This window comes from Delphinapterus leucas, chromosome 3 (genome assembly GCF_059928025.1).
Source record: "Delphinapterus leucas isolate spDelLeu-1000000601 "Yukka" chromosome 3, BTC_Dleu_Yukka2, whole genome shotgun sequence".
NCBI lineage: Eukaryota > Metazoa > Chordata > Mammalia > Artiodactyla > Monodontidae > Delphinapterus > Delphinapterus leucas.
Genome location: NC_143131.1, coordinates 128,356,432 through 128,377,968, shown reverse-complemented (window position 1 = coordinate 128,377,968; position 21,537 = coordinate 128,356,432).

Sequence of the window (21,537 nt, the reverse complement as noted above, 5' to 3'; positions counted from 1 at the left end):
CTAGCGGCAGAGGCTGAGGCTCCACCTTCAGACATGTTCCAAAGGTGATCCTGAGGCAGGTGATTCTCTGTCTTCTGATGGAGAAGTGCCTTGAGATACCATGCCTCTACTATGATTTAAGATAGTATTATCCCCGTGGGAATTGGGAAGGTCTGTCTCAATCCCGCATTCTCTGGGAAGCCTTCCTTACCTCAAACCACAGGCTGTTGAAGTGAAGGGAGTGTTGAAGGCCGGGAATTCTTTGAATGAGTTAAAGCACAGAAGCATTTGAACAGGGGCTGACACAGAGCATGTAGGCAGTAAATGCTATTTATTCCACCACCTCATTTTGCTGAAGCCTAGAGACGGGGAACAATTTACCCAAGTTCCCAAAGCAAACTGATGGCAGACAGGGGACCAGAATCCAGGTCTAGACTCCATTCTCAGGCCCTCTTGACTTTGTTCTGGTGTCTCCTGAAGGTCATATTTAACCAAAGATACAAACATCTGTATACATATCAGTTTGTCAGAAATCCATTCTTCATTAGCATCGGCAGGCATCTAGGATCCCTCAAAATATGTGCCTAGGGGCTTCTCTGGTGGCGCAGTGGTTGAGAGTCCGCCTGCCGATGCAGGGGACGCGGGTTCGTGCCCCGGTCCGGGAGGATCCCACATGCCGCGGAGCGGCTGGGCTCGTGAGCCATGGCCGCTGAGCCTGCGCGTCCCGAGCCTGTGCCCCGCAACGGGCGAGGCCACAACAGTGAGAGGCCCGCGTACTGCAAAAAAAAAAAAAAAAAAATTGTGCCTAGCATCATGTCAACACGATGAAAGATGTCAAAAAGGTTTCTGAAAGTTACAATCCCTGCCTTCGAAGTGTGTCCAACAGAGCCAGGACAAGGGTAAGGCAAGTGCAGAGCTGGCACCCGCGAGCGAGTGCCTCTTTAAATGGTGCACCCTGAGTGCCTGACTTGCCTCACCCTAGTCCTAGCCCTGCTGTTTGGTTTCTCTGGGGGAGACAAGAAGGAGTCAGAGCCTGAGGCTTGCAGTGGGGCCACAGACAAGTTACCTTCTTTCTCTGGGCCTCAGTTGGTCAATCTGTTAGACAAGAGTCTTTGACAATCTCTCCATGGTGGTCTCTGTGGCTCTACAGTTCCAAGGGTCTAAGGAAGACCTGTGCTGCACCAGACTCGGGAGTACTGATCTCATGGACAGTGGGCTGGGAGGTTGAGGGAGCATGGCCTGCCGTTGGGTTGGGCCTTCATGCTGCAGACTACTTTCAAAGGAGGTCTGAGCCTCAGTACAAAGATCATGAAGACAAGGTTGAAAACAACACTTGCCAGTCTTTTCACCATAAGCCTTTCTAGCACATTTGGTTGATTTGTTCCCAGGAACCCTATGTTTTGAAAGATGTTATTCTCCACCAGGATGTTTCCCCTTGCCCTCAGGTTAGAGTCCAAATTCCTTAGCGCTTCAGACAGTATCCTCCAAATCCAGCCACTTCCTCATCTTTTGCCACACTCCTCTTATTCTCTCTACCCAGCTGTACTGGACTGTTCTCCAGTTCTTCCAACATGCGGTTCTCTCTCACCTCCAGGTCTTGTCTATGTTGTTGAGTTCTGTCTGGAACTCTCCATGTTCTCTCTCTTTTACTGCTTCTCTCCCACCATTTTCAGGTTTCAGCATCATGTCAACACCGTGGAAAGAGTTTTATTCAGGTCCCCTTGCTTTATTCTATTATAGTTCCTAGAGTATTTGACATTTTCTGCATCAAGCCTTTGTTGTACTTTACCATCATTTCTTCTTTTTCTGTTTTCTACAACAAATCATAAGGTCCACAAAGGCTTCATTCTCACCACTTTGCAGAGGGCTTAATACACAGTAGATTCTCAGTAACTATCTATTAATTAAACAAATGCCAAATAAAACACTATTTGGCAAATGGAATAAACAGATCTTGAGGTCAGCATGTGCTGTCAGGTTTGAGCCCACGGAACTGGTCTGATTACAGCTGCTAGTAAGATTTGAGATGTGTGAGTTTGTCAGAGGAGAGCAGATGGTTTCATCTGGGTCTCAGGAAAGGAAGGGTGGAGACAGATACTCTAGAGGAATCATAAGCCAGTTTTGTTCCCAGCCTGAGAACATGCCCTACTGCATCCCAGATAAGTGGGCACCCAGTACCCCTTCGCTCTCTCTTTTTCAGGCGTATTTGGGGAGCTCCCTATCTACCTGCTTGGTGGGTGGATGGGGACTGTAGATGATTAAAAGGAGGTTTTTTAAAAAGTGCTGATGCTCTGAGTCTTTGAGGAAGATAGAACATGAGTTAATAAATAAGAAGGGCGTAAAAAGTGAAAACAATGGAAGCCAGCCCTATGGGTGCTGAGTAAGCACTGGACTCAGTGACGGAGTCAGCCAGCCCAACTGATGGGTCCAGATGGCGGTGGCAGAAGGGAGGCCCAGCCCCACCACTTCAGTGCCAACTCAAATGGTGGCACTGTTTTGCAATCAAGACAGGATTGCAGAACCTAGGTGGGACCCTGAAGCTGCTGGTTTCCTAAATAATTGGCAGGTGCTGTCTTAGAGCTAGCCAGGGGACAGGAAGAGAGGTGGCTAGAGCCTCTGCTTTTCAAAACAGTGCCTTCCAAACTCTGGGCCTCAGTTTCCTCATCTATGGAACAAAGAGTTGGACAAGTTGACCTCAAAGGCCAACCTTTTGGATAATAAGAGGAGCAGCCAGCATTCACCCAACATCCTGTATGTACCAGGTACTGCCTTAGATTTATTGACTTGTGGAAAAATCCCTGTAACTTCATGAGGTAGCTAACATTATTATCCCCATTTTAGAGATGAAGAAACTAACACATAGGTTAAATCACTTCGCTTCAGGTCATGCAGCTGGTAGGTGGCAAAACCAGGATTCTGACCCAGATGTCCTGTTTCCAGAGTCCTTGTCATTATCTGTAAGCCTGTGCTGTTCAACATGGCAGCCAATAGCTGGATGTAGCTTGTGAGCGCTTGGAATGTGGCTAGTCCAAACTGAGATGTGCTGTGAATGTAAAATACACACTGGTTTTTGAAGACTTAATAAGAAAAAAAGAATGTAAAAATATCTCGATAAATTTTTATATCATGACGTGTTGAAACGTTAATATTTTTATATATTGGATTAAAGAAACTATATTCTTGAAATTAATTTCACCTCTTTCTTTTTACTTTGTAAAATGTGACCAATAGAAAAATTTAAATTACATACACAACTGACATTATGTTTCTATTGGATCGTGCTGGGTTTAAGCTGTATATTCATAAAACATTGCTATAGGATTATAGTTGTCTCTGTGAAATCTAGGCTTATCCCCTGTCTGAGGTCCCCAAGACCACCTCCTGGTTCAATGATTTTTCCATCAGCACTCACAGAACTCAACATATAATCATACTCACACTATGATTTATTACAGTAATAGGTTACAGAACAAATCAACCAAGGGAAAAGGTACATGAGACAAAGACTGGGTGAAATCAGGCACAAGCTTCTAAGAGGCCTCTCCCAGTTCAGTCACACAGGCTGTACTTAATTCCTCTAGCAACAAAGTGTGACAACACATGTAAAGTGTCCACCAGGGAGGCCCATTAGACTCAGTGCTCAGTTTTTATTGGGGGCTGGCCATGTAGGCATCCTCTGCCTAGCATGTACCAAGATGCCAGACTCCCAGAAGGAGAGCAGGAATTCAGCACAAGCCACATTGTTTGTCCAAATAGTTTAGGCATAGTGAGCCACTCTTATCAGTTCTGGGAATGGTGGAAATCCTCCTGAAATCAAAGTCGCTGAACATCAACCCAGGGCCAATTGTGCAAGCAGATCTTTCTAAGCATAACAATTTCAGGCTTGCATGTTAACTCTTTTCCTCAGATCTTGCAATTAAACTTCAGCAGGACCTGGCCTGGCAAATACTATGTTTATTGAATTTACCTGAAATGGAGTTAATGACTCTCACTTCCTCTAATGCCCACGTCATTGGAGGGAGAATTATAAAAAACGGGAAGAGTCCCTAGAAACTATCTCATTCAACCCTCTGATTTGAGAGGCTGAGGTTCCAAGAGGCTGAGTGATTTGTCCAGGGACCCACAGCAAAGACAGGCATCTGCAAGAGTCACACCTATGCTGCATACAATTCCAAGCTTTCAGACAAAATGTCCCTTCCCTTCTCTTGGAACCTAAAATGTGTACCCTTTTCCCCATCTCTTAGCAGTAGGGAGCCCTACCTATGTCTCTGCTGGCCTCATTTTTCCTGCCCTCCATCCTCTCTATGTTGTTGTTTGGCTGGGAGACTACTGTGCTGGAGTAGCAATAATGACCTTCATAAACAGTCACTAAACAGTGGACAACCCATATTCTACTTCCTCTGGTTAACTGACAATGCACAAAAGCAATGAGGACTAGTGGGAACTAATAAACTCTAGAGTAGGACAAGCAGATGGAGTGGGGAGCCCATCACCCCTCCTCCCTCACTTCTCCCAACATGACCGCAGATAACAAATGGCCAGGTCTGGTCCACATTATTGTCACCCCTTCCCCAACTCAGAGGTTCATGTCAGGGGTATACTTGAGAAAGTTTTGGACTGAGAGTCTGGAGTCCTGATCCTATCTCCGTAGGTGCCATAGGCTAGTCCCATCTCTCTGAGCCCTGCCGTCCCCAACTCTGAAACAAATTAGAATTCTAAGGTTTTGTCCATCCTAGTCAGTCTCTGACTGTGCAGTGTCTCATGAACTGACCCCAGGAAGGAGTCCCTGAGGACAAATGGAGTGGTGGCCTGGAGAATCTGCCTAGTCGGGTTGGGTTACAGGGTGAGGGTGGACTGTGGGTAAATCATGTTGTCTCCTCCTTTGTGGCTACCACCTCAAGCAGTTATTTTGAGCTTTAGATGAGCCAGGACACTTAGTTCAGAGTCTGCCTGTTAGCACCCCCATCCATGTTCCCTGTACGATGAAGAGGTTGGGCCTGATGTCTCTGGGGCCCTAAACTTGTTCAGATGCACTCTACTGCCACCAGGCTGGGTAACTTCTGCTAAAGTAGATTCACCTTTCTGGGGCTTGACCTTCCCCAGCTGTTAAGTGGGGTCAATAATTTCTGCCCTGACTGCTCTTAAGCCTTTTAGGAGGCTCTGGTGGAGTATCAGAGCTGCAAGATGCTAGAATATGAACCCCATAAAGGACTGAGAAATTATAATTTTTTTCTTCCAATTAATTCTTTGTCTCCAAAGCCATGCCTTGTCCATGTCTTTTCCTCATATTAATGAGCTCTTAAAACTTACTAAACTGAGTGTTAATTAATTCAACAAGTGTTTCTTTCTTTTTTTTTTTTTTTTTTTTTTTTTTTGCGGTACGCGGGCCTCTCGCTGTTGTGGCCTCTCCCGTTGCGGAGCACAGGCTCCGGACGCGCAGGCTCAGCGGCCATGGCTCACGGGCCCAGCCGCTCTGCGGCATGTGGGATCCTCCCGGACCGGGGCACGAACCCGCGTCCCCTGCATCGGCAGGCGGACTCTCAACCACTGTGCCACCAGGGAAGCCCAACAGGTGTTTCTTAAGCCTCTACTACGTACTATGCACTGTGCCAACTGTTGAGGATTCTATGATTCAGGGAGAACAGGATGTGATTCCTGCCCTCCAGGAGCTCACGATCTGGTGCAGGGACAACAGCAAACTGGCTACACAGGGTGACAGATGCTCTTGAAGGAGAAAGCGCAGCACAAAGAGGGGCACCTCACCTGGATTCGTGGGAGCAGGGCTGGCTTCCAGGTGGAAGTAACTAGTGACTGAGAAGGAGCAAGAGTTAGCTGGGTGAGAGACATGAAAGAAGTAGCGAAAAAGAGATCGTGTTTGGGGCTAAAAGAACCAATGGATCAAGGGTCAAGTGGGCCCCTTCCAACTTTGATACGCAGGTTTTTCTTGGCTGAAGCAGAGTTCAAGGTGAAAAGTGACAAGAGGTACGGCTGGAGAGGTAAATAAGGGCAGATGGAGATGGGCTTTCGCAGCCTTGGACTTTATTTTGAGGACAATAGACAGAAGAAAACTCCCCGCTCCATCATTTTGTTTTGCTATTCTTTTATTACTTTCCACAATTTTAAGTGCTCTCATTCATTTATTTATCTACCTACTTATGGTCTATCCCATTCTCCTTCCACCTAGAATGTAAACAGCATGATGTCAGAGACTATGTCTTATTCTCTGCTGTAACTTCAGCCCTAGAAAAGAACCAAGCACACATAGAGCGTATTTAGTTAATAGTTGTTTAAGAGTGAATGAATGAATGAATGAATGCAAAAAAAGAAAGGGGAGACATAGGTTTGGGAGTGTCCCTTGTACTTTGCCTTTATTTAGGGAGAAGCCTCCCCCTCCCCACCCTCCATAGGGGAGGGTTGCAGCTCAGAAAGTTTTGTCTCTTCAGGAAGTGAAGTGCAGGTGAGGGTGAGAAATGGACTAGGGAGAAGGATCATGCCTGACCCTGGAGTTGAAAGCCTAACTGAGGTCTGGACATCAAATTCCTTTTCCTTAAGGCTCTGTGGTCCATGGGAAATAACCTGGCCCTCACACTGAACTCCAAAACATTTTAGGGCATCTGGGTCAGAATCCGGCCTTCTCCTACTTCTCAGGCTTTGATCTCTCAACCTCATTAGACTATCAGCCCAGAAGGGTCCTTGGAGATGATCTAGTTCCTTCGACTCCAAGTGTATGGTCCTTAGACTCCACTGACAGACATTCCCACTGCTGCCTACCCTGCTCCTGGTGCTTCTTATACAACGTTAAGTTGACGAATTCAGCTTTAGACTTTATGTTTTTGAGAGGTAGAAGTTCTTTCTCAGGTTACACCTTGCCTTGCTTCTCCTCCCACTTTCCATCTATTCATGGTCCTCCCAAGTCAAGGCTCTGGATGAAGTCTGGGCAAGTCAGGTCCTGAAGGTTCACCCCAGGCTCTAAGCCTTACTTCTCTGCCTCTTCCAAAACCAGCTACTGGCTTCTCCCCCAACTCTAGACATCAGGACCATACCTGTCGTGTTCAAAGATGTCAAGCCTGGCATGCAGCAAAAAGTTCCTGGAGAAGGGCTCTTCCTCTCCCAAGAAATGTGGGAACATTGTGACTGAGTTTGAAGTGATCTTCCCCCCAAAACTGCCCAGGCATCAAGAACCATGCTTGAGCAGGGTCTTCCTCTGTAGCCACCCGTGTTCCCTAAGGACTGACCAGGGAACTTTCCAGAACACAAGGATCTCTGGAACCATCCACGAGTTTTGGACCTGTGAGAGAGTAGGAGAGCCCAGGGAGGGCTTTCCTACTGCTGAATGTTTTCCAGAGAATACATTATAATCTTTCAAAGTTGAAAAAACAATTAGTGGGGACAGATGACATTAAGGCAGGGCCTCCAAAAGAAAGGACATATCTCTCTCACACAGGGTTTGGTCTCTCTCTGTGGCTTGTGGGTCAGGGTGGACAGGGTTGGAAAGATGACTGGGAGTCCAGGCTCATCCATTGGTGTTATCTGCTTGGCCAGCTCAGTCAGACAAATGAAAGATTCTTCTGTTTTGGGCTGTGGGTTTAAGCCCCAGGCACTGGGAAGCATAAAAGAGTCTTGCTGGCTTTGGCATCAGAGAAACCTGTATGCAAGCCCCAGATCTGCCCCTTTCTAGTTATTTCACCTTGGATAAGGCATCTTTCCTCATTTGTAAAATGGAGATTTTATGTGGACTGAGAGAATGCCTGTGAACACATTTGGTGCAGGGTGTGCAATATGTTCCCCTGGTTATTATTATTAAAGATGCCAGTGGTGACCCCAAGTATCCTAGCCATGCAGGGGATGCCTGAAACAAGCATCCTTGAGGGCATGGAGGCTGGGGCTCTGACCCTCAGACTCTGACCATCCCATTGTCCCCTCAAATCTCCATCTGCAATTCTACAACTCAGCACTGCTCTGTGATCTCAGACCAGTCCTTATAGTGTCTCTGGTCGTCTCTGCCCTTTCTGCCCCGTGAGAAGTTGGACCAGATGACCTCTAAGGGCTCTATCTGGCTTTGAAAGTCTTTGACTAGTTTCCTAGGGTCTCTCTGGGACAGTCAAGTACTTTGTGTACCTAGAATGTAAGCAGCATGATGTCAGAGACTATGTCTTATTCTCTGCTGCAACTCCAGCCCTAGAAAAGTACCAGGCACACACAGAGGGTTTTTAATTAATAGTTATTTAAGAATGAATGAGTGGGGACTTCCCTGGTGGCGCAGTGGTTGAGAGTCTGCCTGCCGATGCAGGGGACACGGGTTCGTGCCCCAGTCCGGGAAGATCCCACATGCCGCGGAGCGGCTGGGCCCATGAGCCATGGCCGCTGAGCCTGCGCGTCCAGAGCCTGTGCTCCGCAATGGGAGAGGCCACAACAGTGAGAGGCCCACGTACCGCAACAAAAAAAAAAAAAAAAAAAAAAAAAAGAATGAATGAGAAATAGAAAGGGGAGACATAGATTTGGGAATGTCCCTTAATCCTTGTACTTTGCCTTTATTTAGGCAGAATCTTGTGTACAAGAGTCTGATCTGTTCTCATCCAGAGGTCAACAAAGGGGAGGAATGTGAGGTTTCAGGACTTTGTAACACTCTGAGAGGATGTCCTGCTCTTCCCACGTGCACACCACCCGTTCTTTGCTTTTTTTTTTTAACATACTAAAGCTTTTTTTTTTTTTTAATAATTGAAATATGTTTGACATAATGTTGTTCCCACCCTGTTCTACCTCCCCATTTACACAGAATAGCTAAGATTAACTGCGTGCCTTCTATGGGCTAGGCTCTGTTCTAAGTGATCTAAACAGACTAATTTATTTAATCCTCATAACAGCCCTATAAAATACATATAAATTCCATTTTAAAATTGAGGAAACTGGGGCATAGAGAGGTTAGTAACCCAAGCTAGTAAGTGGTGAAGACAAGGTTCCAGCTCAAACAATCTGGCTCCAGGGCCTGATACTCTCCACTTTTATTGCACGCTGTGCTGAGTCCAGAGAGTGAAGGGGACTTGCCCAAAGTCCCCTTCGGTAACGCCCAAAAGTTACCCCATGGTAACTTACGCAATGATCTCTGACCATTAAGCCACTGGAATAGTCATATTGACGGGCAACAATAAGCCAAAGAGTAAAGCATCTTCGACGCTCCCTTTCTACATCCTCCCTCCACCCCCAAATCCTGTGGGCTATTTACTAAAAGCAGAGAGGCTAGGGTGTGGCCTTGTGGTAAGTGCCAAGGCTGGCTGGCTGGCCCTACAGTGGGCCGCCCTCCTCAGGGCAAGCCTGACTGCCTCTCCCATCCGCCCAGGCAGCAGAAGCACAGTCAGAGGGGCCGAAAGTGCCCGGGGGCGGGGTGGGGGGGTAGGGGGGTTAGTTGGGGCAGGACTGGGGCAGGAAATTAGAAAGTGAAAAGGGCAGGGACCAGAGTTAGGGAGAAGGGATGGGGTGGAGAGGGAAAAAGGGAAAGACAAATGTGTGCTGGTTTTTTTTTCAACATCTTTATTGGAGTATAATTGCTTTACAATGGTGTGTTAGTTGCTGCTGTATAACAAAGTGAATCAGCTATACTATACATATGTTCCCATATCTCCTCCCTCTTGCGTCTCCCTCCCACCCTCCCTATCCCACCCCTCTAGGTGGTCACAAAGCACTGAGCTGATCTCCCTGTGCTATGCGGCTGCTTCCCACTAGCTATCTATTTTACGCTTGGTAGTGTGTATATGTCCATGCCACTCTCTCACTTCATCCCAGCTTACCCTTCCCCCTCCCCGTGTCCTCAAGTCCAGACAAATGTGTTTTAAATACTCACTGTGTGTGCCAAACACAGTGCTAGAGACCTTTCCATACCTCCTGCAGGGAGGGCCCTGTCATTACCCCCATATTGTAAGGGAGGAAACTGGGACTCAGAGGGATGGATTACCTGCCCAAAGTTATGGGGTGTGTCTATTGTGAAAATGTATTTTCTTTTCATTATAGAAGATAGGAAAGGAATGACAGGAGAAAGGAAAGAGGAGGGGAGTGGGGAGAAAGGAGGAGGAAGTGAGGTGTGGGTGTCTTGGCACTCTGCCCCCAGCAAGGACAACGGGCCCAGAGTTGTCCTTGCATCCCAGAAGGCTCACTGGGAGAATGTTTATGAGAAACCTCAACATTGAGAAGGAGCGTGACCTCCCAGCCTGTCTGTCCCTGCCCCGTGACTGCTTCTGGCTATAAACAGCCTGTTTATTAACCCCAGGAAACTGGCTCCTCCACCACTTAGCTTTATCTCCTGGAATGGGCAGGCTTGGAGAGCAGGGGCTGCCTGGCCAAGAGTTTCCAGACGGGGAGGAGCAGCTGCTAGGAACTTGATGATCCTTAAAGAACTGTGCCAAAAGCAGCCACAGACAGTCCCCACTCTGTCTGCCCTCCACCCCCTTGCAGACTTGCTCAAGTCAGCACGGTGGGTTAATAGGCCGGAAAAGCCCTTGACCCAATGGTTGCCACTTTAAGGGAATTAAAGTTTGATTCACTCATTATCTTCCCTAATGATCCCCATCATTAGATCAATGTGGTGACACCAAATGAAATCATGGCTATAAAGGCACTTGGCAAAATGAACCCCCCCGACCCCCAGTCCAGCACCTGAGAAGTTGTTCCCTCACCCAGTCCCTTATACCTCCCCCATCTCTCTGACCCCCATTCAATCGCTTATGGGTTTTGTCCTAACCCTCACCCACTACATGCTTACCACTACACACCAAGTCTCGGCTGTGAAATGAGGGTTATAATTGTATTGACCTACTAGGTTGCTGGAGGAATCAAATGAGATACTTTCTATAAAGTTTAGTACCACGCCCGGCACCTCTCTGTGCTCAATCAGTGTTAGCAACATGTATTGCCAGGTGTCTCTTGAAAAATTCCATAAAAGGCCTCCCACAATGTTCTTGTAAGTAACCTGGAGTGGGAATATTTTTGAATGGGGGACAAGAGATGAGGCAGGAACTGGCTGGGATTGGAACAGGAGGAAGTGGACTTCACCAGTAGCTTGAAGGACTGGAACGAGAACACCAAGAATGCTGGAATTTCTGGGAAAGGGAGGGCATGTGCAAACACAAGAATTGGATGAAAAGTCATAGGACATTTACAACTCAGGAAAGAACAACAAACACCGGCTCATTCCAAGGCTAGTGGTGGGACACGGTGACCTTTCCAGGACACAGGAGCTTGTGGCGATAATTGAAAGGTGTTGAAAACTAGCTGAGCTCACAGCGCTCATCCTGCTGGTTGCCTCTGCAGAGTCGGTACGTGTTGTGATCCCCCCCTCCGCTTTGCACTTCCAGAAACTTCTCCCAGTGTTCCCAATAATATTTCCCTACCCCCCCATAGCCTTGGAATTTGTCCCCATCTCTTCCATTCTCTCTTATTCCCATTGAATCTGTATATTTTTTAGTACTTTTATTCACATAAGTCATTATGATTGCATTCTTCTTATAAAATTAAAACTAAGGCTAAAATCCCATTTCACCCCTCTTGCTCTTCATTTTTTAAAATTAATGTTTATTGGAGGACAGTTGCTTTACAATGTTGTGCTAGTTTCCACTGTACAGCACAGTGAATCAGCTACACGTATACATATACCCCCTCTTTTTTGGATTTCCTTCCCATTTAGGTCACCTCTTGCTCTTCATTTTCCTCGCAACTCTTTTCCTCCAGCATAATTAACAGTATGTTTATCCTTCCAGAATTTTCCCTGTGTGCACACACACCCACACACAATATTTAAAATATATGTGACAACATTTTTTGTTTAGTTTCTTTTCTTCTTTTTTCATAAGTAGCACTACACATTATTATTATTGTGCTATAACTTGCTTTTCTCTCCCACTCTATGTTTTGGAAAACTGTCCATGTTAGCATTTTTTTATCGACTTAATTTTTAACCACTGCACAATGTGGCTGTTTTATGGTTTATTTATTCACTCCTCCCCTCACCCCACCTTTCACTGCTACAAACAATGCTGCTGTGAACATCCTTCACACACTTTCTTGTGCACTTGGGATTTTTTTTCTCTACAACAGAAATCTGACAGTGGAATTACAGGTTATCAGGGTACAAACATCCCCTGCTGAATCCTAAGTATAGATTCTCCCTGGCCTGCTCCCAGTCATTTCCTCTGATTCTCGGGTACCACACCTAAATCACTAGCTTCCTGCTCCTAACTCCCCACTGAACATCTCTACCCAGAAGTCCCTCAGGTTCCTCAATCCTATATAGGAAAAGACACCTTCTCTCCCCATGGCCCCCTCCTGGTGTACACGCTTACATTCTCCCAGTTGCCCAAACGTGTAAACCGTAATGATGGTTCTCTCCTCTCTCCCCATTGTCTAATGAAATGTCATATCTTGTGGATTTTATCTCAGTAATGTCTTTCGGTTCTCATTTCTTCTCTGGTTACCTTTGGCCAGGATATTATTTTAACAATCCCCTAATAGTCTCCTTGTTCCCTTATGCAACGCATCAAATTTATCTTCATAAAGCACAGGTGATGTCATTCTCTTTGGTTGGTTCCCCCCACTATAAAACACAGTAGGATCTCCTTGGCTTGCTCTTCACAGGTTTCTCCAATCTGGCTCAGTTTTCTCCCTCTAGTATTTATCTCTGCAGATTCCTCCTCTTTCACACTCCAGGCATACCGATCCCCTTGCATTCCCAAATGTGCCCGTATTTCTTGCCTCCAAAACTTTGTTTCTCTGTTTCCTCTCCTAGAAGTCTCTCTCCTAGCTCTGCCTATTGAAGGTCTACCATTCCTTCTAGGACCTGCCAAATACACATTAAGGATGTGGGTTCCAGGGTTCTGACACAAGTAGCCAGTTTCTTAACCTCTCTACGCATCCATTTTCTTCCCTATAAAAAGGACATTAACACCTTCCAGATCTGTGGGGAACTTTTAGTTAGATTATGCATATAAAGGATTTAGCACAGTGCCTCCTAGAGTAAATGCTAAATAAACCTTAACTCTTATTGGCATCATGCTTCTTTTATAAAGCTGTGCTTGGTCTCACCATCAAAGGGACTTTCTTGACTTCCTGTGCTCTCTTTATTCTAGTGGGCATCTAGTCATTCAGTTTCTTATGTCTAAGTCTGTCCTCACACCTGATAATGACCCCCTGAGGATCAGGGATCCTCTAATTCTTTTTTTTTTTAAATAAATTTATTTTTGGCCGCATTCGTTGATGCACGCGGGCTTTTCTCTAGTTGCTGCGAGTCGGGGCTACTCTTCATTGTGGTGCGTGGGCTTCTCATTGCGGTGGCTTCTCTTGTTGTGGAGCACAGGCTCTAGGCATGTGGGCTTCAGTAATTGTGGCATGTGGGCTCAGTAGTTGTGGCACATGGGCTTAGTTGCTCCGTGGTATGTGGGATCTTCCTGGACCAGGGCTTGAACCTGTGTCCCCTGAAATGGCAGGCAGATTCTTAACCACTGCGCCACCAGGGAAGTCCCTCATTTTTAAAAAAGAAATTTATTTATTTTTGGCTGCGTTGGGTCTTCGTTGCTGTGCACGAGCTTTCTCTAGTTGTGGCGAGCGGGGGCTACTCTTCGTTGCGGTGCGCGGGCTTCTCATTGTGGTGGCTTCTCTTTGTTGTGGAGCACAGGCTCTGGGCACGCAGGCTTCAGTAGCTGTGGCACATGGACTCAGTAGTTGTGGTGCACAGGCTTAGTTGCTCCATGGCATGTGGGAATCTTCCTAGACCAGGGCTCGAACCCATGTCCTCTGCATTGGCAGGCAAATTCTTAACCACTGCACCACCAGGGAAGTCCCTTTGATTCATTTCTGCATGCCTCAGAGTGTCCCCAGCACAGTGCCTAGACCTGAACTGAATGTAAGGAGAATGCCAGTGTCAATTTGGAAGTGCTGTGAAGGAAAGAGAGCCAGCTATATGGAACCAGAAGTCAGCTTTGAATTCCACCTTGGCACTCACTGGTTGGTAAGAATCCATATACATCACCCAGTTTCCGTATCCATAAAATGAGGAAAATACTACCACCAGCCTCACAAGGTTGGGGTGAGCTTCTGTGTGCCAAAGAACTTTCTTTCTTCCTTTTTTTTTTTTTCTTTCCTGAAAGCAAAAGAGTGAGAACTTTTTAGTTGTTTTTGTTTTTTGAATCTTAGTTTGTCTTCTCACAGTAGCCTGCTTCCCCCTTGTGGAAAAATTTCAAATTACATGTTAAAATCAGTCAATATAAATAATCTGGGAGCCAGAGGTTGATCTCAGCATTGTTTATATCACTGAAAAACTGAAAACAAACCAGGCCTTCAAACAGGAGTTTGGCTACATATACATGCACACGGGGGAAATTATCGAGCCATTTGAGTATAATGAAATAGATGTCTAGGGTGTCCTTCTAAGTAAAACCCTAATTATATACACAAACTTTGCACAGTTTTGTAAGTGTCTACACACATGTGAAAGGATAGTACATTAAATGTTAATAGTGCTTATGTTGGGTAGTGAAATTCAGTTGCTTTTCACCTTCTCTACTGTTGTATGTCTGAGTTGTTAACAATGACCTTATTGCTATTAGAAAATTTTAATTGTGGGGGAAACTACCTGTAAAACAAGAAACCCCTTAGTTACCTGTTGTGACAGGCCAGTCTGAATCAGGGAGTAGTCTGAGTCATGGATTCTAAAAATATTTCATGCTCCAATGCAGTGCATGCTCATACACAGCAAACTAATGCTGAAGCCAACCCCAGATATGCGGATCCCACTGAGAGGCAGCATCAACAGTCAAATGGTAACAGATAAACATCTGCTCCTTGGGCTGCTGCATGCAGAGAGCCTGGGCAGGAGAGGGTGGGAACAGCAAGCCAAGGGGAATAAAGGGTCTTGGGCTGGAGTTCTGGGAGCCTCTCATAAGTGGGCCGATGGGAGCTGTGCATCCACGGTTCTTGGCCAGGCTGATCTGAAGTCCTGAATCTGACCCTCTGTTCCCAGCCCCAGTCAGACATGCAGCCTAGACAAAATTCCAGAACTGTCCAGGCCTTGCTGGAGACACTGACCAGTGAGCAAGTGTGTCCTCTAGGGCTCTAGTCTAGAGTGGGGGAACACTGGAGTATGAAGAGGACAAATGTGGTAAGTGTTGGAGACCAGGAGGACCTTTGGAGCTCAGGGGACAGAAAGAACCTCCTGGGAGTCAGGCAGCTGAGGAACTTCCTGGAGGAGGTTGCAAATAAGTTGGATACACATTTGTTCAGCATTTTACCCAGGGTTTTTCAAAGATTCAGCACCCAAGGGCCACCTAATGGATAGCCAGAGCATATGAAGATTATACATTTTACGTTTTTTGTTAGTCACTATTTAAAACAAAATTTAAATTATATAAAAGTAATACTTTCATATCAGTGAGAGGGACGATACTACTTTTAGTCTTTAACTGAAGTGTGTATATCTGGCTCCACGAGGGAAGGTCAATTTTACTTCTGGTTGTTTTCTTTTTCTTTCTGCTATATTAGAAAAATCTGAACTTAAAACTGTAGGTCATCAGTCACTGTGGAAAACAGTATGGTGGTTCCTCAAAAAATTTAACACAGAATTACCATATGATCCAGCAATTCCGCTTTTAGGTGTATACCTAAAAGAACTGGATGCAGGGACTCAGACTTGTGCTCTTAACCAGTGAGCAATACTACCTTCCCAGCTGTCCAGAGAGCTTTTAAAACTTGAATGACAAAAGCTGATTCCAGTAGTACCAGAGGGCCAGTGAATGCCATAACTGACGGTTACATTCAGTGGCTTCAGGGAGAACAGCCATTTATAGAGCCATGAATATATGAGGCAAGCTTAAGTGTAGGTGCTTGGTGTCTTCACTGCAAACAGAACCTCATTCCCCATTAAACAGGAAGTGTGATCTCAGAGTTCCAAGTCACAGACTTGTACAAGCAGCGGAGTTAGCCTACTCTCCAGAGCTTATGACATAGTGTCCTCCTGCCCTTTGCTTCTGTCCAGAGCACTGAGAAATCAAGATAATATCTGCAAGCCAGGGAAATCTTTTTTTTTTTTGCAGTACACGGGCCTCTCACTGCCGTGGCCTCTCCCGTTGCGGAGCACAGGCTCCGGACGCGCAGGCCCAGCGGCCATGGCTCACGGGCCCAGCCGCTCCGCGGTACGTGGGATCCTCCCGGACCGGGGTACGAACCCGCGTCCCCTGCATCGGCAGGCGGACCCTCAACCACTGCGCCACCAGGGAAGCCCCAGGGAAATCTTATAGAGTTCATTCCCGAATGCAAGGTTGGTCCAACATTCATAAATCAATGTAATTCATCCTATTAACAGACTAAATCAGAAAAACCATGAGATCATATCTATAGAGGCAGAAAATGTATTCAACAAAATTCAATACCTATATATGATTTTAAAAAAAAAGGAACTGAAGAGAAATGGCACATCCAGACAATGGAATATTATGCAGCACTAAAAAGAAATGACCTATCAAGTCATGAAAAGACATGGAGGGAACTTAAGTGTATATTACTAAGTGAAGGAAGCCAATCTGAAAAGGCTATATACTGTGTGATTCCAACTATATGACATTCTGGAAAAGGTGAAACTATGGAGACATTTAAAAAAGATCAGTGGTTGCCAGGGGTTAGGGGGAGGGAGGGATGCATTGGCAGAGTATAGAGGATTTTTTAGGGCAGTAAAACTATTCTATATGATACCATAATGGTGGATACATGTCATTATACATTTGTAAAAACCCACAGAATATATAGCATCAGGAGTAAACCATAATAGAAACTATGGACTTTGAGTGATTATGATATGTTCATGTAGGTTCATCAGTTATAACAAATGTACCACTCTGGTAGGATATTAATAGTGGTGGAGGCTGTGCCTGTGTAGCGGAACTGTACTTTCTTCTCAATTTTGCTGTGAACCTGAAATTACTCAAAAGCATCAAGTCTATTAAAAATAACTGGGGGACTTCCCTGGTGGCGCAGTGGTTGAGAATCCGCCTGCAATTCGATCCCTGGTCCGGGAAGATCCCACATGCCAAGGAGCAACTAAGCCCGTGCACCACAACTACTGAGCCTGTGCTCTAGAACCTGTGAGCCACAACTACTGAAGCCCAAGCACCTAGAGCCCGTGCTCCGCAACAAGAGAATCCACCGCAATGAGAAGCCCACACACGGCAACAAAGAGTAGCACACTCCTGCAAATAGAGAAAGCCTGTGTGCAGCAAGGAAGACGCAACGCACCCAAAAATAAGCAAAAAACAAACAAACAAAAAACACCTGGGGATTTCCCTGGTGGTCAAGCAGTTAAGACTTCGCGCTCCCAATGAAGGGGGCCTGGGTTCCATCCCTGATCAGGGAACTAGATCCTGCATGCTGCAACTAAGAGCCCGTGTACTGCAACTAAAGATCCCACATGTTGCAACTAAAGATCCCACACATGGCAATGAAGATCCCGCGTGCCACAACTAAGACCCGGCACAGACAAATAAATATCTTTTTTTAAGTTAAAAAAAAATAACTGGCACATCCATATAATGGAGTATTATCCAGCAACAAAAAGAAATGAGCTATCAAGCCACACAAAAACATGGATGACTCTTAAATGTATATTGCTAGATGAAAGAAGCCAATCTGAAAAGGTAATATGCTGTATGATCCCATTTATATGACATAATGGAAAAGGAAAAACTATATGGACAGTAAAAACATCAGTGGTTTTCAGGGATGTTGAAAGAGGAGGAGAGAGTTGAATAGGTGACGTACAGATGATTTTTAGGGTGTGAAACTATTCTGTATGATACTATAATAATGGATGTACATGACACTATGAAATTGCCAAACCCATAGAACTTAGCAGCACAAGAATTGAATCTTATGTAATCAATTTTTAAAAATAATTTAGGCAGGGACTTCCCTGGTGGCACAGTGGTTAAGAATCCACCTGCCAAGGAAGGGGACACGGGTTTGAGCCCCGGTCTGGGAAGATCCCACATGCCGCGGAGCAACTAAGCCTGTGCGCCACAACTACCGAAGGCCGCGCACCTAGAGCCCATGCTCTGTGACAAGAGAAGCCACGGCAAGGAGAAGCCCGCGCACTGCAACGAAGACTAGACCCCGCTCACCGCAACTAGAGAAAGCCTGCATGCGGCAATGAAGACCCAACACAGCCATGAATGAATGAATAAATAAATAATTAAAAAAAATAATTTAGGCAGTAGGGGGATCTCATGATGGAATTTAAACTTTGATAAAAGAATCTCTGTATGAAATAACTTCACTGTAGGGGGTGATGGAAAAATAATAAACTTGGGATATGAGTGGAGAAGTAAGACCAAAGGCAAGTAAACTACACACAAGTACTGTACTCTGGTTGCTAAAGTTGTTTTCCACAGGGGTTCAGGTTAATAATCCTAGAACTACTACACATGCATACTGGAACTGAACAATTAAATAAATGGATGGCAGATGGTGCGACCCAGGAGTGAGAGGTTACAGTTAAGCTAGTGGGGAAGGCTAGAATGATCTACGTGATATTGGATTAGAGTTGGAGACATCAGTATGAAATCATGTTTAGCTTAATGGAGGTAGAGATGGGTACATATACAGATATTTATAGGTATGTGTATATCCAGGGGTTAGTATAAACACGTATGTATCTTGCTCTCTCAGCTGGGAGGGCCTAGAAGCTGTGACACTACAATACCAGCAAGCACACTCAGATCTTGGTTTCATTTTTATATAACAGCTTTATTGAGCTTTAATTCACATACATAAAATTCACCTATTTAAAGTGTACATTTCAATGGTTTTAGTATGCATATTTAGTATATTTTAGTGTATTGTGGTGCGACCATCACCATGATCAATTTTAGAATATTTTCATCACCCCCAAAAGAAACTCTGTATCCATTATCAGTCACTCTCCATACCTCCCCAGCCCTCCCAGCCCTAGGCAACCACCAATATACTTGGACTCTGGATTTGCCTAATTTAGACATTTCACATAAGTGGAATATTGCAACAGGCGGTCCTTGTGACTCGTTTGTTTCACTTAGCATAATTTTTCAAGGTTCATCCATGCATTAGTGCTTTACTTCTTTTCATAGCCAAATAATATTCCGTTGGAGGGATATGCCATATTTTATTTATCTATTCATAAGTTTATGGACAGTTAAGTTCTTTCACTTCTTGGCTATTATGAATAATGCTGCTATAAATATTTTGTGTACAAGTTTTTGTGTGGATATATGTTTCCATTTTTCTTGGATATATATCTAGAAGTGAATTAATCTTTTGAGGAACTTTCAGACTGTTTTCCAAAGCAGCTGCACTATTTCACCTTTTTATCAGCAATGTAGTGTATGAGGGTTCTAATATCTATACATCCTTTCCAACAGTTACTGTTGTCCATCTTTTCAACTATAGCCATCTTCATGGATATGAGATTGTACCTCACTGTGGTTTTGATTTGCATTTCCCCCGATGGCTAGTGATGTTCAGCATCTTTTCATGTGCTTATTGGTCATTTGTATATCTTCTTTGGAAAAATGTCTATTCAGATTCTATATCTGTTTTTAAATTGGGTTATTTTTCTTTTCAATGGGAGTTCTTTATATACTCTAGATACAAGTCCCTTATCATATATATAATTTGCAACATTTTTTCTCCCATTCTTTTCTTCCGTATCTATTCACTTACATGATGGTATCCTTTGAAGCACAAAATTTTAAAATTTTGATATCCAATTTATTTACTTTTTCACTTTGTGGCTTGTGCTTTTGGTGTCATATTTAAGTATCCATTGTCTACGTAAGGTCATGAGACACACCAGGCAAGCTGCCACTAGACTGGGATTATAACTTGATTTCAGAAGTAGTGGTATTCACACCTCCATGTTAAAATAAAGTTCATACCTTCATATGTTAAATCCAAAGGTAGATGAATGAAAGTCTTAATTATGAAGAAATTTCAAGGGAAGAGATGAAGGAAGTAGCTGTCTTGATCTCCTCACCCCACCTCATTCACCTTCAATTTTCCACTTTCAGCACCTTCAAACCTTGATAGAGTAAATGCTTTTGACTCTTATGATCAAATAATTTTCCTTTTCCCGCATAGCTTCTGTTTGTCAGGGTTTCAAGATTATTTTATTTTTCTCATCAAGCAACCAAAAAGATATTTCTATTCCTGTCCTGTTTATTCAAGTTCAGACAAACAAACAATTTCCATGGGCAAAAACTTCTTCCAATCAGTAAATAAGGATTTTTCGTTGTTGTTAAGGCGTTGGATTATGTGAGATTTCTGTCACCCAGATCCAAAATTCTGTGATTCTGTTTCCACGGTGCTGTGATTTAAAAAATTCTAATCCATCGGTGGTTTAGTTGTCAAGGCAGTTATAGGCAGCCTCACCCAGTTCTCTGGGCTCTCTTGTGTCTGGAATTTCAGACATGGTTGGTTGGTATTCCCAAGCCAAGTGACATCTTCTTAGAGAAAGTGAATACAGCCCACCTGTAGGTCTACGTGACCTACTTTATAAGAAGACCACAAAAACCATCTTTGTGTTCCATAAGGCAGGCAAATTCCAGTGAGAAGAAAGGACATGAATAAAGTACCCTGGGTAAGTTTTTTTTTTAGAAAGAGAAATAGTCTATTAGCCACTAGACGCAGATGCCTTTGTGGGGAGAGATGCAAGTATGAACGGAGTGGTCAATATGGCCTTATCCATATTAGAATATATGGGACCCATATTAGAATACAAGATGGTGACTCTTTCCAAGAGCCAAGGCTGCATGATGGTATAACTCCCTGGGAGGGGAGAAGACTCAGCAGATTTCTGCCCTGCAGCAGACCAGGGCCAGAAGGAAAACTAGTCACTCGGGGGAGAAAGAGATGGAGGTCTGGGTCTTTCATCAAGGTTTGTCCTACCCCAAGGGATTTTTCTGTTCTATCAGGTGAACAGGGGGTAAGACCCAGGCTTCAAATTATTTCTAATCCCAGACTCATGCACTCCCACCACCACATGCTTCCCCTGCCTCCCCCTTCACATGTGCATTCCATCTTCTAACCTAACAGAAATATATCACAGAAAACCTTTCCTGCTCATGTGTTCACCTAGACACATCAACCCCCCAACGACTTCATGCCGTTCTTCATACCATCTTCTACAGGTGTATCATGCTTTAATCTTCATACACTTAGGTCTCCCCAATCCTGCCAACTCTCTTTATCCATCATGTCCTGTGTATGGGGAGGTGTCAGGATGCTTCTCAAGTAATTTCTGCTAAAGGAAAAAGGAAGGGGCCCAGCACCCTCCTACCCTGCCTCTTTTGTTCCACTCTACAGGGCTGTCTTTGCAACTTCTAGAGAGTGATTCCATTTGTGGATTCTCTAGCGTGTAGATCTAAAGTCAAGGCTTTATAGACCATTGATTCCATTATTTTAAGTAGTTTCTCTACTATTAACATATTACATTACTAGGGTATATTTGTTACAATAAATGAACCAATGGTGATACATCATTATTAACTAAAGTCCACA